The 16,493-nt window shown below is 37.7% G+C and overlaps 1 protein-coding gene across 6 annotated transcripts in view; it reads left to right on the top strand.

The window, feature by feature from the left end:
• The window catches only part of FYN (FYN proto-oncogene, Src family tyrosine kinase), a 296,371-nt gene that overhangs the window by 114,763 nt on the left and 165,115 nt on the right, over nt 1-16,493 (top strand). For 3 of the 6 annotated variants that reach the window (XM_072637648.1, XM_072637644.1, XM_072637643.1), the window contains one exon: nt 9,006-9,075. The exons of 2 other annotated variants lie outside the window; for them this stretch is intronic. The gene's annotated coding sequence lies outside the window, so the exon portion shown is untranslated. Of the gene's footprint in view, nt 1-6,369; nt 6,457-9,005; nt 9,076-16,493 lie in introns of those variants that run through there. One more of the 6 variants, XM_072637646.1, reaches the window with a different exon arrangement.

The raw sequence follows: 16,493 nt of genomic DNA, 5'->3' as shown, positions 1-16,493 counted from the left end.
ATTTGGAGTACATATCTATTAACATCCTATTTTTCATATAGTTGTTTACAGTAATTACAATTTATTTGTTAGACAGCTGTCTCTAGTTAAGAGTCCAGCCTATGGTCGTCAGTGGTTAGGGCAGTTAAGTGGCACAACAGATAGAATACCAGCCCTGGAGTGAGGAAGATTCATCTTCCTGAGTTCAAATCTGATCTCAGATACTTGCTAACTGTGTGACCCTGGACAGGTTACTTATTTGCCTCAGTTTCTTTGTCAGTCAAATGATCTGGAGAAGGAAATGGCAAACCATTCTTAATGTCTTTGCCAAGAAAACCCCAAATGGGGTTCCCAAGAGTCAGACACAACTGAAACAATGGAACAAAAAGGAAATTGAGGTTTTCTCTATGAGTATAGGACTTGCTGCCTAACCTGTCACTGCCATCCTTCTGAGATACCATATAATGCTCTATGCATTTCATGTTAGACAAAGAATTAACTTTTTTTCTGTATCATGGATCCCTCTGGCAGTCTAATGAAGCCTGTGGCCTCCTCAGAATGACATTTTTAAATTCATAAAGTACATAGGATAACAAAGGAAATTAGTTATATTGAAAGATAGTTATCAAGATATTTTTAAAATGAGTTCTCAGACTCCCAATTTAGGTATTCTCGTGTTAAATGCACCTTGATTTGACATAAGGGATGTAACTCTGTGTTATTGTCACTAAAATCTCTCTCTCCCTGCTCCCTCTATTCATTTCTCCCTCTCTCCCCTTTGCTTTCTAAAATAGTTCCCTCATCCAACTGACTTCTCTTTCTCAATGATACTAATATTCTCCTAGTCATTTATGCTTAAGAAGTTTAGAATTCTCATTTGGTTCTTTCCTCTTTTTCTGTTTCCTTATGTTCTATCAGTCACTAAGTCCCATTTCCATTTTTTTTCCCTTAAAATGTCTCTCATTGAAACACAAATTAAAACAACTCTGAAGTACCACCTCACACCAATCAGATTGGTTAACATTACCAAAAAGGAAAATGACAAATCCTGGAGGAGATGTGGAAAAATAGACACTGAAGCCCTTACTGCTGTTGAAGTGAATTGATCCAACCGTTTGGGAGAACAATTTGAAACTATGCCCAAAGGGATATAAAATTGTATACCCTTTGACCCAGCAATACCCTGACTAGATCTGTACCCCAAAAAGATCAGAGAAAAAGGAAAAGGACATACATGTACAAAAATATTTATAGTAGCTCTCTATTGTGGTAGCAAAGAGTTGGAAATTGAGGGGATAGCCATCCTTTGGGGAATGGCTAAACAAGCTGTGATATATGATTGTGATAGAATATTATTAAGCTTAAGAAATGATGAGCGGGATGGTATCAGAAAAAACTAAGAAGACTTATATAATGATGCAAAGTGAAGTCAGCAGAACCAGATAAACATTGTATATAGTAATAATGATTAAGTGTGAAAGACTTAGCTATTTCATTCAGTATTTCTAAGACAATTCCAAAGGACTCATGATGAAAAATGTTCTCCACCTCTAAAGAGAGAATTGATGAACTGTGAGTGCCAATTGAAGCATATTTTTTTTCACTTTCTTCATTTTTCTTGATTGTTTTTTGAAGCATGGCTAATATAGAAATATGTTTTGCATGATTTCACAAGTATAACGGGCATGATATTGCTTGCCTTCTCAATGGACGGGGAGGGGCTGTAGGGAGGGAGAGAATTTGAAACCCGATTTTAAAAAATGAATGTTAAAATTAAAAAAAAAAGATGTCCCATATTCTTCTGTCATCACCCCAGGCCAGACCCCAATCATTTCAGCCTAAAATACTGGAACAGTTCCTAACTGCTCTCAGTGATTTGTCTCTTTTCACAAATCTCTTCTGCTCAATACTACCAGATGCGTCTTCCTTTAAAAACACTGCTGTCATCAGACTGTCCCCTGCTCCCCAGTTTTCTATTGCTTCAAGCCTGAATGCTTCTGCCTGTGTTTTAGTCCAGGGAAAAATAAATTGGACACATAATACTTAGCCAACCCTATTTCCCAAGACACCCTCCCACCCTAACTCATACCCTCAAGTTTTTGTTATACTAGTCACTATTGTTCCACAGACATGATGTTGATTGCTACCTCATCCTTCACTCACTCTCTTTGCCTGGAATGCCCCCTCCTTAGGCCTACCCCAATCCTGATTCTCCTGCTCTCACTTTTTTCCCTCTGTTGAAATTCTCTAGCACTACTAATCCGCACCATGTAATTTAGCATTTAATTATACGTTGTCTTATTTTGTTCACTGTTGTTTCATATATTTTAGCATCACTTACCCATTTAGATGGTAAGCTCAAGAACTGGAACTTCATTGGAGAGACAACAGGGTAAAATGGAAAGATTGCTGGAGCTTTGGTCCAAGGACCTGGGTTTGGATTCCACTCTGCTACTTTTTAGTTATGTGACCTTGGGCAAGTCTTTATCTGTTATGTTCCTCCTATAAAATAAGACGGCTCAACTACTGTTCTCCAAACTCCCTTAAGGTTCTAAAATTGCATTATCTTACATTTTTTCTCTGTTTTTCTTTGCACATAGCCCAGTGCTGAGAACCTAATAAAGGCTAAGCAAATTCTTATTGATTATGTGAAAGTAGGACTTTTGTAAGCAGAGTTATTATGAATACATTAGAAGAGTTGGCTTTTAGACCATCTCATCTTCTTTGTGAAGAGAATAACGAGCCCCCTGATCTATTTCCTTTGTAAATTCAGAGTTTTGTATCTCTTTCTTGTATATGTGCCTTTGTGTATGAGAGGTAATGCCATATACAAATGGACTGTGAGCTATAGCAGAGGTGGTCATGGAAGTTACAAAGGGAGCTGTGGTCAGCTGCTGTTGTGCTGTATTCTCTCCCAACCCAAGCTAATTGCATATAGGAAATGCGCTCTTCACAGCGGCTGCCAGTGTTAGGAGCTGAGAATAAAGTCGTTATCTCTCCTCCATACCCTTCAAATGTTTTCTCTTGACTTGTTAGGGTTACTGCTTCCTGATCTACAGTAAGCTTCCCTCCCCCAACCCTTCCAGGCTCAAGAGGGAAAAATTAGCTTGTCTTTTTTGCCATCTGCTCTCCCTGTCTTCTGTCCTGTAATCAGTAATTTCTTTTTCTTGGACTGGCTTCTTCCCGGACGTTAGCCCTTTGCTCATTCTCCTTCTGTCCATTCCCTTCTCCTTATGCCTCCTTTCCTATCACCTCACTTTTCTCTTCTTTTCCATCCTCCCTCCATGAAAAAAAAAAACAACTTTGTTCTGAGTCTGCCAAACCCTTTGGAAGAAAAGTCAAAGAGATTAAAACACCTTTGGGGCACTGGTCGGAAGAGAGTTTCACAAAAGGATCAGGTAGTTGGTTGTAGTTGGCCTACATGATGTCCTCCTGATGAGAGTAAGAGAATGCTTGAGAATCCTGGGTTTTCAAGGTCTTTATACTTCCTACTTGTGACTAGGGCTTGGGTTTGGTGGGTTTTTTTTTTAGTATATTAGCTTCTTACCAGACCCAACTTCTTCATTTTCCAAACAGTTGGCTTTAGACTTGGAGAAAATTTACTGGGAATGGAAAGATTTGGGGCTACAGTTTACCTGAATTTTCCCTTTTCAAATGAGATGGCTTATCCCTTCTGACTGCAGCAATACAATGCAAAAGGAGAGAAACCCTGCCCCCCTTCCTAATTTTTTCTTATAACCAAATCCAGCAGAGCTTCACAGGATGTAGACATGGAGGTAACCTCAGAGATCACCCCTACCCACCCTTTTGTAGATGGGAAGAACATAACAGAAAGGTTATATAACATGCCCAAGGTCATGCAGTAGCTGAATAAGATTCCAAAAGATGTCTAATAATTGCAAGATATTGCTTTTGATATTGCTTTTTGTCTTTTCTCAATACCCAACTATGGACTATCCCACTTGAGTGACCTCAAGGGCCCCTGCAAATTTGTTGTAGCCACATCTTCTGCCTGCAGAAATTAGAGTTTGGATTCATAGCTTCAGAAATTCTTTAACATTTGGTTATAGGCATGGTGACTTATTTTGTTTCTTGGCTTTTAAATAACTAGAGTTAATCTGGATATCAAACGAGCCCCTTAATCTCTTTCTTATTGGCATGTCCCAGTTGCCTTCCCTATTGGATTCTAGATTCCAGCAATTAACCTCCCATTGTCTTTTCAGGAAATGACATCTTTGTGACTTCTGATGTAGGCGACTGGTGACCTCTATGGTTAAAATAACTTGGAATGCTTTTTTAGCACTGTCTCTGGGTTGGTCATATAGACTAGATGACTTTGAAAGTTTTCTGGAATGTAAAAAAGTGAGCGACTATTATCAGTGTCCTAGATCATTAATAGAGGGAGCACAATGGATGAGATGAATGCTTCTGAGTCAAAATTACAGCTCTAAACTCTTGCTTTTCTGTTCTTTGCCACCTGGAGCATTTTATGGAACCCTTGTGCCTCAGTTACCCATTTCTATTCTGGATATTTCTTGAAGTTTTAAATAAAAGGAATAGTTCAATTGAAAATATATTTTGCAAACAAATCTTAAATTGTTTTTACATGTAGTTGGAGGGAAATAAAATATTAAATTAAAAAATACACACACACACACACACACACACACACAGGTCTTTTTGACTTAGACTCTAGCTCTGTGACCCTAGGCCAGTCAATTAACTACTGTCAGCCTCAGTTTACTTATCTGTAAAAGGGGGTTAATAATAGCACCCACTTCCCAGGGTTATTGAGGATCAAGTGAAGTATTTGCAAAATGTTCTGAAAACCTTAAATCACTATATATAAATGCTGTTGTTGTTTTTCTGGCTCCAAAGCCAGTTCTCTGTTGGTTAGGAGAGGCTATTTGTCTGTCTTACACTAGAAATGCTTAATCTAAGTAATTCCAATTCATCTAAATGATGAGCTTTGTTTATGCCAGGTTGTCTATCTTGGACTAGAAATGTTTAATCTAAGTAACTCCAATTCATACACATGTTGAACATTTGCCAAAGAGGTAGAGATTGCCATTAAGTCAAAAGAAACAGCAGAATTTGTGTCTATGCACTAGGAAACAAAAGCACCATCAGTGTGTTCATGAACACATGTGATAAATATTGACTTCTGATGATCTCAGCACCAGAATACTTTGTATCAGAAAAGACATTCTAGTATTGAAGCTTGACATAATGAGTAGGGGAACTAGCCATGGAATCAGGAAGACCTGGTTACTAGTCTGTCTTCTGAAACATACTGGCAGTGTAACATTGGGCAAGTCATTTCATTGCCTAATGCCCATGTCCCATGCAACAACTATAAATTACAGAACAGTTACTGCTGGGCATTACAAGAGAGTACCCCACATAAGTAAAATCACAGGTTGTTGTTATTCATTTGTGTCTGGCTCTTTGTGACCCCATGAACCATACTGTCCATGGGGTCTTCTTGGTAGTGATACCAGAGTGGTTTGTCATTTCCTTATCCAGATCATTTAGCAGATGAGGAAACTGAGACAAACAGGGTTAAGTGACTTGCTTAGGGTCACACAGCCAGTAAGTGTCTGGGGGCAGAATTGAACTCAGGTTTTCCTGACTCCAAGCCTAGTACTCTATACATTAAACCACCTTTTTGCTCAGTCATCTCAGTAGTGTTGAACTCTTCATAATCTTGGTTGAGGTTTTCATGGCAAAGATACTAGAGTGGTTTGCTATTTTCTTCTCTAGCTCATTTTACAGATGAAGAAATTGAGTAAACCAGGGGTAAGTGACTTGCCCAGCTGGTAAGTGTCTGGGTCACATTGAAATTGAGTTCTTCCTGACTCTAGATACAGTAAGCCACTTAGCTGCCTCCAAAAAAAAAATAATCACAGCTTCCAAATAGTAAGTCTTCAGTGAGTGCTTTATAAATGTTTATGGCATTGAAAATAATTAAATTTAAATTGTGAAACGGATATAAAATTTTCTCAATCTTAACCAGCGTGTTTTAGGGCCAATCTTTGTTTTCCATATTCCTGTGTCCTAACACTTAATTATCTTCTAAAACTACTGGATGTGGGCAGGGTTATTTCCCTGTTTATACTAAGTATCACTTGACATGATGTCAAACCTAGTAGACTGCCAAGGATGAATTTCTGCTTATGCAAATGAACACAGGTCCCTTTCAAGTTACATTTTCATGTTGAGAATCCCTGTCCACACAGAAATTATCAGTATGTCTCTTCACTTGGAAAGGGGATCATTCTGTTGGTTTTCTATTCATTCTGGCCAAAGACTCAGAGGAGCCTTCAATCTAAGCCTTCTGGACCAGTAAATAATGTCCATTTTTCTATTCTTTTTTATGTGCCAGAATCAAGAAATAAAAATCCTGAGGTGGCTCATATTCTAACAAAATCAGACTGCTGTCTGCCCAGAAAACATTCCCTGTGTTCTCTTGTCCTGGTACGTGTGCACAGGCTTTCTATGCCTGAAATGTTCTCTTTCTCCTCTCTTTGCCTGTTAACCTATTCATTCTATAAAAGAGCCCCAATCAAATTCTATGACAACTTCCTCATCCCCTTCCAGTTATAAATCCCACTCCCCCACCTTGGACCACGTGATATTTTGGGACAGCCTTTATCCTTTATACCAGAGCTATCCATGCCACATACCTTATTTCTCTATTAGACTATAATAGGCTTCATGAGGACAAAAAGACTCCATGATGTAATGCAGAGGCATCAAACTCTCTGCCTGCAAAACTCCCAAATGAGGTCTGAACTGGATCAAAATGTAATTGGGAAATGTTTAACAAAATAAATAAAAATACAATATAACACAGATAATGTTAATCTGTGGTGTTCATAGGGATCTATTTCTTTAATGGTATAATGGAAAAATAATCTAGGTTCAAATGTAATGTACCTCTATGAAGACTCCCCCATTCCCTTTCAGTCATGACATCCCCTTCTGCCCCTGGCCCCCTGCCTTCCCAGTATTGGACAAGATTTAAAATTTTACATGAGGTCCTAGGTTGGGGTTCTTGTTTCTGTTTCTCACACAAGATATACCTTCTCTCATGAGCTCTATGCCTTTGTGTGGGTCATTCTACATGCCTGGAATATGCACTCTCCTTAACTTTTCCTAAAAGAATTCCTCTCTTCCTTCAAGACTTGGTTTAGAGCTTAATCTTTTTATTAAGGGAATTTGTTCTGTGAAATTTGGATTTAGCCAAAGGGTCACACTTGAGGACCTAGAGAGCCAGATGTGGCCTCAAGCCCGACTTTAAGCAATGATTCTTCCATGAAACATCTCCAGATCCAGTCCGTCGGTAATGCTTTCCTTCCCAGACTGCCTTGTTTACCTTACCACTTTATTGGGCATATGTTCCATGTATGTTTCTCTATGTACATGCTATTTTCCCTAATCAAACATAAGCTTGTTGAGGGTAGGGATTGATTCATTGATTGCATTTGCATCTCCAGCACCCAACACAGTGTCTGATACTGATAAATTCTTATTGATTGATTAGAGGAGATGAAAAGTTTGGATAATGTCAATTGCTTGAACTTATGTGGTACTTGAATGTTCACAGAATATTTCACATATACCTCTCCTTTGATCCTCGCAGCAACCCTGAGAGTTTGGGGCTACTCTCATCACCATTTTTCAGATAAGGAAACCAAAGCTCAAAAGAGTTTTTAAATGATTTTCCTAGCATCACACAGTATTCTTTGCACATAATAAGTGCTCAACAAAAGTTTTGTTCGTTGGATTGAATCTGTGGTGACATTAGAAGAGTTCTGTTTAGTGGAAACTTGCTATATTTTTCCATGTAGTCAGTTTCCCACAGTAGTGATAAGTGGAAAGTCTGATCACATTGTCTTGTTTCTCTAGTAGTGGTGATGGTTTTTTCACTGATCTATCCACTTTCCCACCTGGCTTCCTTTGTGACTAAGAATACAAATTACAGACATAGCAGACTGAGATTAGAGATTATCATAGCCCATGCCCATGATTTAGAGTTTTCTGACAGTTTCTAAAAAAAAAAAAAAACAAACCAAAAAGTTCAGACAGGCCAATAATGCTTTGTTAGAGGTGTTATAATAGACATACTTTTGGGTACTCCTAGGTAGCTACTAAGGTATCTTCCAACTTGAAAATTCTGTGATTACTGGGTCCCTTCTCACCTCCAACTGTTAGAATCTCTGCCTCCTTTCCAGGCTTAGTTCAGTCTCCACCTCTTAGAGGAAACCTTGCCTGATGTCCCAGTTGTTAGCTCTTTCCTTCAGCTGCTGAAATAGTTTGTATTTATTTAAATATGTTTTGTATTTATCTATCTGGTTATGTATCCAGCACAGGAGAATGTAAGCTCACTGAGGGCAGTGATTATTTTTATCACTGTATCTCCAGCACTGTGCACATAGTAAGCATTGACCAAATGCATATAGAATTGAATCAAGTGTTTATCAAATGCCCATTTTCTATATGTGACCTTGTGGGAAATAGCATAGAAATAGAAATTGTGGTCCCTGCCTTTAAGTACCTTATATTCTGAATAGGGTGCTGAGATTTTCCATTTGTATTCTGCAAACATACCTAAAATTAATAAGGCAATAAGTGAGGCAAGATTTTGGAGAAAGACTTATTGTTCCTGGTGCTTATCTTGTGTTTATGTTTTTTGTTTTTCCTCTATGGTCAACTACTAGAGGCATGCAAAAAAAAATTCAGTTAAACCATTGTGAACTCAATTTCCAGCTTTATTCCTTTATCGTGCAAATTTTTCAGGTCCATAAATTTTCATTTCCTCGTGCAACATGACTACTGCGTAATGATTGTGAATCAGTTAGCATATGGGTCTGAAATATCAGTGACATTCCAATAGAAGTTGTATAGTTTTGATAAGGTTGCTGGGGAAGGAGATTGTTATAGATTCTTCGCGTAAAGCAATATGAGTCAGATTATTGCAGTTTAATGATGCTTACCACTCTATATGTGGTATTGTTTTTCAGGACCAGTCCTACAGCTGTGGTAGAAGAAATGTGGTGTATATAAAATTTGTGATAGCTGGGAGAAATTCTGGTAAGTGCTGCTGCATGTATTCCTAATAGCTTTTGTTAGATGATAGGGGCTCATAAAAGATGGTTCCTTGTTCTTTGCCTCTTTAAAATCTATGTTAAGCTGAGAGAAGGCACAATTTTATGATGATGAAATGTGACTCTGCTTCTGTGTTTCCTGTTAGTGATTGCAGTTTTTGTGGCTGTTGCTGTTTCTAAGGAATATGGTGTTTCCTAGGTATAATGAGGGCGCGTTCTGGGCCAAAGGCAAAGGATATTGTTGACAGCTTAATTTACTTAGTTTCTTGTGTTTTCTCTGCTATTACTGTACAATCAAGGTAATGAGCCTCTTTGCTGAGAGAATAAGAATGAGAGAGACAAAGGCAGAGATAAAGGGGTGGAACACAGAGCAGAGAAATCTTGAGATTCTGTGTGTCTGAATATTATTCCAAATTCATCTGCTTAGGCAGAGGAAGAAGGCGGCTAATTGCATGTGGGCCATGGAGAATTAGAGGGGAACAGAATGAACAGACCAATGTTAAAAGACCATTGGGACAAAGTACCTTCCGTTTGACAAAAATCAGTGAACATTTATTGAGGGCCTACTCTGTGACAGGCAGGGAATACAAATGGAAAAGTAAGTCTCTGCCCCCAAAAAGCTTACAGCATGATAATATGAGGAGAAAGAGCTCTGGCTCAAGAGTCTGGAGACCTGGGTTTCAATCCTCACTCTCATGCTTACTCCCTGAGCAAATCCCTTATCCTCCCTGGGTGATCTTGGCCTCAGTTTCTTCATCTGTAAAATGAGCAGGTAGGACTCAGTGGCCCTCTGAGATTCTAAATCAAGACTCAGATAAGGTCTATCTCCAAAACCTGAAAAAAAATTATTATTTTTCATCTGTAAAGTGGTCTCTTCTGGCTCTAAATTTACGATCATATGACCTGTGTATGACATTATGAAAGACAGTGCTAATGGGCTGAGGTTCCATTCAACAGGTTGGGCAAACTCTAGAAGCCAAGAACCCATAGGAGCATGAGCTTTGTGGGAGGATGGTCAAAAAGGGATTGGTTCTATCCAGGATGATTTATCATTAAGTCCCCAGTGCAATTAAGATTATGGAATCATAGATTTAGAGCTGGAAGAGACTTTGGAAGCTATCGAATTCACACCTCCACCTCATTTTACATATCAAGAAACTGAGGTACAAAAAGCACCTGGCTTGTAAATGTCTGAGGTGGGATTTGAACCCAGGTCTTCTGTCCATTAGTCTATACTGCTTCATTCAAAGATGATAATAACATTCATTCCTTGCTATACTCTACAACTAGCCTATGGGTTTTACATTTCTAATCTTATTTGCCAAGGAACTGTTTGATTCTTGTGGTTGGTGTCTCAGAGTAAGTATATACAACTCACTGCTTCTTACTTCCATTTACTCTGCCACTGAGTGAAATCACCTTGGTTTGGGTTTTGTTTAAATTTGGAAACTGATAGAATTTCATTTAGAAACAAATAAGTGTGTTTTAAAGGGAGGAGGGGAGGAAGTAGATTGAACTCTCAGCTTTATTTATGCTACCTAACAGAGACTTCCTGTGTGAGAAAAAGAAAATGTATATACATATATATATGGAGAGAGAGAGAGAAAGAGAGAGAGAGAGAGAGGGACAGGGAGAGGGAGACAGAGAGATATGAGAAAATGAATAAGGTAGGTTTGCATGACCAAGGTGTTATTTTCTTGGAGGTGATACTTTCATTTCCAACCTTTTTCACATATGTGATACCTTCTCTGAAAGCTAGATAATTTCCTGAAATTTCTGAGACATGCACTGCAGGGGAGTTTAAAAGCCACTTAGTACCAGAACTGTGATCTGTGTGTAGGGAATTATAAGAGAGATACAACAATGTGTTAAAGGTTAAGATTGTGTGCTTAGAGTTAATAGCTGTATTTCAAAGGCTGGTATTCTCACTTTACTGAATTTTTATTTTCTTTTTATATATAAACTTTTATTGATAGCTTTTGTTTTTATATAACCTACATTTCCCAACATATCCCTCCCTGCTCCCTCTCAGAGTCATTCCTTATAATAAAGAATTTTTTAAAAGAAAAAAAAAGTTGACAAAACTAACCAACATATCAAAAAAGTATTTCATTAAATTCAGTATTCCACATCCATAGTCCCCCACCTCAGCAAAGAAGCAGGGAGAGGTGTCTTTTGACATGTCTTCTGTGGAACTTTCCATTACTATGCATTCAGTTTTGATCATTACTTCACAGAATCTTAGAAAAGGAAGAGACCTCAGAAGTCATCAATTTCAACCTCTACGTAGCATAGAAATCCCCTTCACATTATCCCTGAAAGATAGTTATTCCCCATCTAGTTGAATACTTCTAGTTACAGAGTGCTCCCTACTATGTAAGGTAACCCTATTCCATTGCTGGACAATTCTAGTGAGAAAGCTCTGAAACTCTGAAGGCTTATATGGGCTTCTTAAACTTTTTCCATTCATGATCCCTTTAAGAATTTCAGCATTATTTGTTGGTGTTGTATGGTGTGACAGCATGCATAGTGCAAAGTGCACATGTTGTGTGTTCAGAACTAAGGCTATAGTGAAGTTGCATGGTGCAACACGGAGAAGTGCTGCCAGAAACCCCTCCAATTCATTACAGAATTAAAGATTTATAAGTAAACATGAAGACTGAGTTAATATATCATATGCACAATTGCACTTTTGCATTACAAATACATAAATCTATGGAAATGCCCAGACTGGTATTTTCATCGTGTTGTATTCATCTATTATCAGTACCCACTAATTATCAAAGACCTTCTTTTATGTCTATGCTTGGCAGCAAATCTGAATGGTGCGAGAATATTCAAAGTGTTGAACTTTATGGTTCAGATGGAACAACAATAGCATTTGTGCTATGGCTGAAAAAGCAACGGTGGGGAAAACCACTGGCGGCTTAGCAAACATCAAGGTGGTAGCACCAAACCGTACTAATTGTCCTTGTATTCTCCACTGTCACAAATTTGCAGTAAAAAAGAAAAGGCCGGTTTCCTTGATGCCAAGGACATCAGTAATTGATAAAGCAACAAATCTCAACCCTTAAGTGCACTTCTTTTTAATAGTCTGTGTGATGAGATGAGAAGTATGCATTAAACACTTCTGCTTACTTAACTACCATAGTTGTCTCAAGGAAATTCACTCACAATAGTGAGTCATAATCTGAACTAGTCACTTTTGTTTTTTCATGGAACATCATTTTTACTTGAAGAAACCACAGATACACTATGATCATTCAGACTTAAGTATTTGGCAGTCATTCTTTTTTAAAATAAATGAAGGGAGGCTGTCACTTCAAGGTAAAGAACTGACAGATTTGTTGCCAATGAAAAATTTTGAGCTTTCGTGTAAAACTTAGAATTTTGGAAAGCTTATATCTACCACTGTGAGTCTGACAACTTCCCATAACTTAAAGACTTTTCCGATGAAATCAGTGATGATATTAATGAATGTGATTTTTTGATGACATTTGAAAGATCTGCATAAGTCAGTGAACCAATATTTTCCAGATGATCAATGCGTTATCTTATAAAATCATGCATCAACAGAAGATCCCCAATGGATCTTAACATAGCAGAGTACAAAGTTCATTGATGTAGTTTCAGATTTCACATTGCAACTAACCTTTAAGAACCTAGTTGAATTTTGGTATAGTATCAAAGAAGAATATCCACAGTTAGCTGAAAAGTCTATGAAAATACTCCTCCCTTTTGTCCAACTATATATTTATATGATGCTGGATTTTCTTAATATACTTCAACACAACATATCATAACAGATTCAGTGCAGAATTAGAACTTAGTTCAGTTTTAGACATGTTAAGTTTGACTATGGTATATCTGTTCTTCCTTCTATTAAGCCAAAATCTACTTCCTTATAGAGATCTTGAATCTGAAGCAACATCAGCATAATTTTTCCACATAATATCAAATAATTTTTTAGAGCTGGAAGGGATAGTAAAGATCATCTGGTCCAAATTTTTTTAGTTTATAAATGAGAAAATAAAAACCAAGAGAAATTAAATCACTTGTCCAAAGTTACATAGTTAGTAGTAGAACCTAGAATAGAACCCAGATGTCTAAACACGCAGTCCATAGAAGCTGTCTTCAGATATTTAGGATCTATCATTTCCTTCCAGACTTCTCTTCTTTGGGTTAAACATTCCCAGCCCTTTCAGCTGTTCCTCTGATGCCCTTGTTTCCAGCCCCTGAATTACTCTGGTGTCCCTTTTCTTGGAAATTTTCTGTGTTGTTAGTATTCTCCTGCAGTACCGTTAAGTCAACTGAAATCCAGAGATGACCTGACCATGCAGATTCTTACTTTTCATAAGAAGCTGCCTAGCATAGTGACTGGAGGGCTGTCCTCAGAGTTGGGTGAGAGAACCTTAGGCAAGCTACAGAACTCATTGTCCTAGGCATTTTGATCTGCGTTGCTAGAGGTAGTTTTCCTCAGTAGGAAACTAGGAGTTCCATGCTACAATGTAGTCATGGTGTAGATCACACAAAAATTGCATTCTATAATCTGGCTACTATATTATTCAGTGGTTTTAATATATATGTACTACTCTCTTCTCTCCTCTTCCTTCTTTTCTTTCTCCTTTTTGCTGCTCTTTTCTCCTTTCTCTTCCTCTTTTTCTTCCCCTTTCTCCTTTTTCTCCTCTTCCCTTCTCTATCTTGTCCTTTCTCCTTCTTTTCCTTCCCCTTTCTTCTCTTTCTCCTCTTTTCTCTTCCTCTTCTCTTCTTGTTCTCCTTTTTCTCCTTCCTTTTCTCCTCCTCTTCCTCTTCTTTGTCCTCTTTCTCTTTTCTACTGCTTTTTCCTCTCTACCTGTTCTCTTTTCTCTTCCTTTCTTCTCTTTCTCCTTTTTCTTTTTTTTCCCTCCTCATCCTTCTTGTCCTTCTTCTCTACTTGGACTAGGAAGGATTTTTTAAGAGTAACTCTATTAAAGGTATGGAGATATCAATACTCACAGAGCCATCAGTACTAACTTTTATACCACTCTTTAGGTTGTCCTTTATATAGCATCACCACAAATCTTCTAAGATTCACAATCAAATACAGATAATTTATTGAGTTATAGGAAGTTTGCAGTTCTTAAGCCTTGTGATTTCATAGAAAATCCTAGGGTTTGATGAAGTGTATGTATTTTGGGGGATGCATAATTAAAGTAGCTGTAATATATTTTGGAAATTCAAAAATATTATTACCTTAGTGATATATGTTATATATGTTAATATATAGTCATGTTAACATATATGTTATATATGTTAATATATAGTCATGTTAATATGTAATTAGAAAATAGTTTGATATTTAGAGCCTTCTCTGAATGAAGGAAAATACTCGACTCATTCCCTTGCCTCCTGACCTGAGTAGAATAGGAAATATAGCTGAAAGGGCATTTTAGTGATTATCTAGTTTGACCCCTTCATTTTTACGGATGAGGATACTGAGACTTATAGAGGTAAAGTGACTTGCCCATCTAGTAACTCTCAGTGGTAAGATTTGAACTCAAGTAGTGAGACTCCAAATCCAGACCTAAACCAGTTAAGTTGTCTGGAGCTACTAAATACATGGTTGTCAACTGAGACCAAAAACTGATGACTCACAGAGCCTACAATGTTCCCATTATTATCCCAAGTGTTGTTAGACTCATATTATAAACATTTAACTGCTGGCTTCTTTAAATATGTTTGTCATTAGATAACTTCCTAAACTAAATAGTATTTCAGTTAGGACTAGCCCTCACATGCATCCAACACAGTGTTTCTGGTGCTATGAATATGTGCATAGGGAAGAAGGAGATCTCATTACAGATGAAGTATGAGGTAGGTATTTTGATACTTGGTGATGTTTATTTTCATCAGTTTGTAAGGGATATTGCAATCTGGCTTAAAGAGAGGCAGCAGTCAGGCCTTTGTAGTCTAATGTGGCTGTTTGCTGAAGCCGAACCTTTGAAGACAGCACATGTTAGATTGTGATATAGGGCAATCCACCACCAAGAACAATTTACTTAATTATGGGCTTTATTTTGGGAAGGTAACTATTCCTTTTGTGAAGGATATTTTGGGATTTTACAAACCCAGCATCTAGGCCAATATTATCTCCCTAGTAAAGGATGTGGTGTATGTATCTGTGGACGTAAATATCCTTCACTGAATACTCTGCTATGATATTACTTCAACTCATCTACCCTTCATTTTTCTTTTTCTGGTAATCTCTTTCCTCCAGCATGAAAGTTATGGAAATGCATTCAGGAAATCAGGAGGAGAGAAAAGAGTAAAGGGAAAGATTTCATTTCAGATGACCAAGGCAGGAGATATTTAGACCTTAGATTAAATTGGTCTGCTCACTTTTAGAAGAAGGAATATCCAAGAAGGTATCTAGACTGAATAAGATTAAGGTCTTCTAGCAAACATTTTTAGTATGCTATGTCTATAAAAAAATGGACATCAAATAATAGTCTCCATTTTCTAAGCTCCTGGAAAAGTCAGCCCAAAAGGGATTACAGTCAGGAAAGTCTGAGTTCAAATCCTGCCTCAGATCCTTAAAAACTATGTGGCCATAGGCAAGTCACTTAAATCACTCTCAGCTTCAATTTCTTTATCTGTAAAATGAGGAGACTGGACTCAGTGATCCTCTGTGGTCCCTTCTAGTTCTAAATGTATGATCCTAGGCTTAGACAAGGCCTACTTCAAGCACCAGTGAAAAAAACTGATAAGCAAGTTCCTAAGAAAGAAATTGAAGGCTTATTTAATAATAATATTATTTCAGTACTGTTTTGAGTCCTTTCAACACAATAGCCCTGGGAGGTAGGCAGGACTGATATTACCAAATGCCTTTTATGAGGAGAAGTGTAGATAGAATACAAGAGCCTGGAGTCAGGAATGTCTAGGTTTGTTTAACAATTAGCTTTCCAAGATTAAAAAAAAAAAAAAGTATTCATGGGATACCTGTAAACTTAATCTCCTGTATTGACTTTCTCCATCACTTTCTTTAGTCTAAGCAATCAACGAAACAATAAATCAAGTCGGTAGCGTTTGTCCATTTCCAAGGTGTAAAGCCCTGCATTCAAAATTTAACAATCAGTTTCGCTATCTCCGGTGCTTGCTTAGCACAGTGCCTGACCCACAGTAGGTGTTTAATAAATGTTTATTAATTGATTATCTCCAATGCATTCTGACACTAGCTGTGTAACTATAGGCAAGTCATATGACTTTGCTGAGTCTGACAGTTTTCTGAGGTCTCTTCCAAAATGAAATCTACGATGCCTATGTAAAGTTTTTTTTGTTTTTAGGGGGAGGAATGGTGGTAAGTGACTTGGCCAACATCACAGTAAGTGTCTGAGGTTGCATTTGAACTCAGGTATTCCTGACTGC

The sequence above is a fragment of the Notamacropus eugenii genome, chromosome 2 (genome assembly GCF_028372415.1).
Source record: "Notamacropus eugenii isolate mMacEug1 chromosome 2, mMacEug1.pri_v2, whole genome shotgun sequence".
NCBI classification, from domain to species: Eukaryota; Metazoa; Chordata; class Mammalia; order Diprotodontia; family Macropodidae; genus Notamacropus; species Notamacropus eugenii.
Note: the sequence above shows the minus strand (reverse complement) of the source record. Positions and strands in the feature narration are given on the sequence as shown.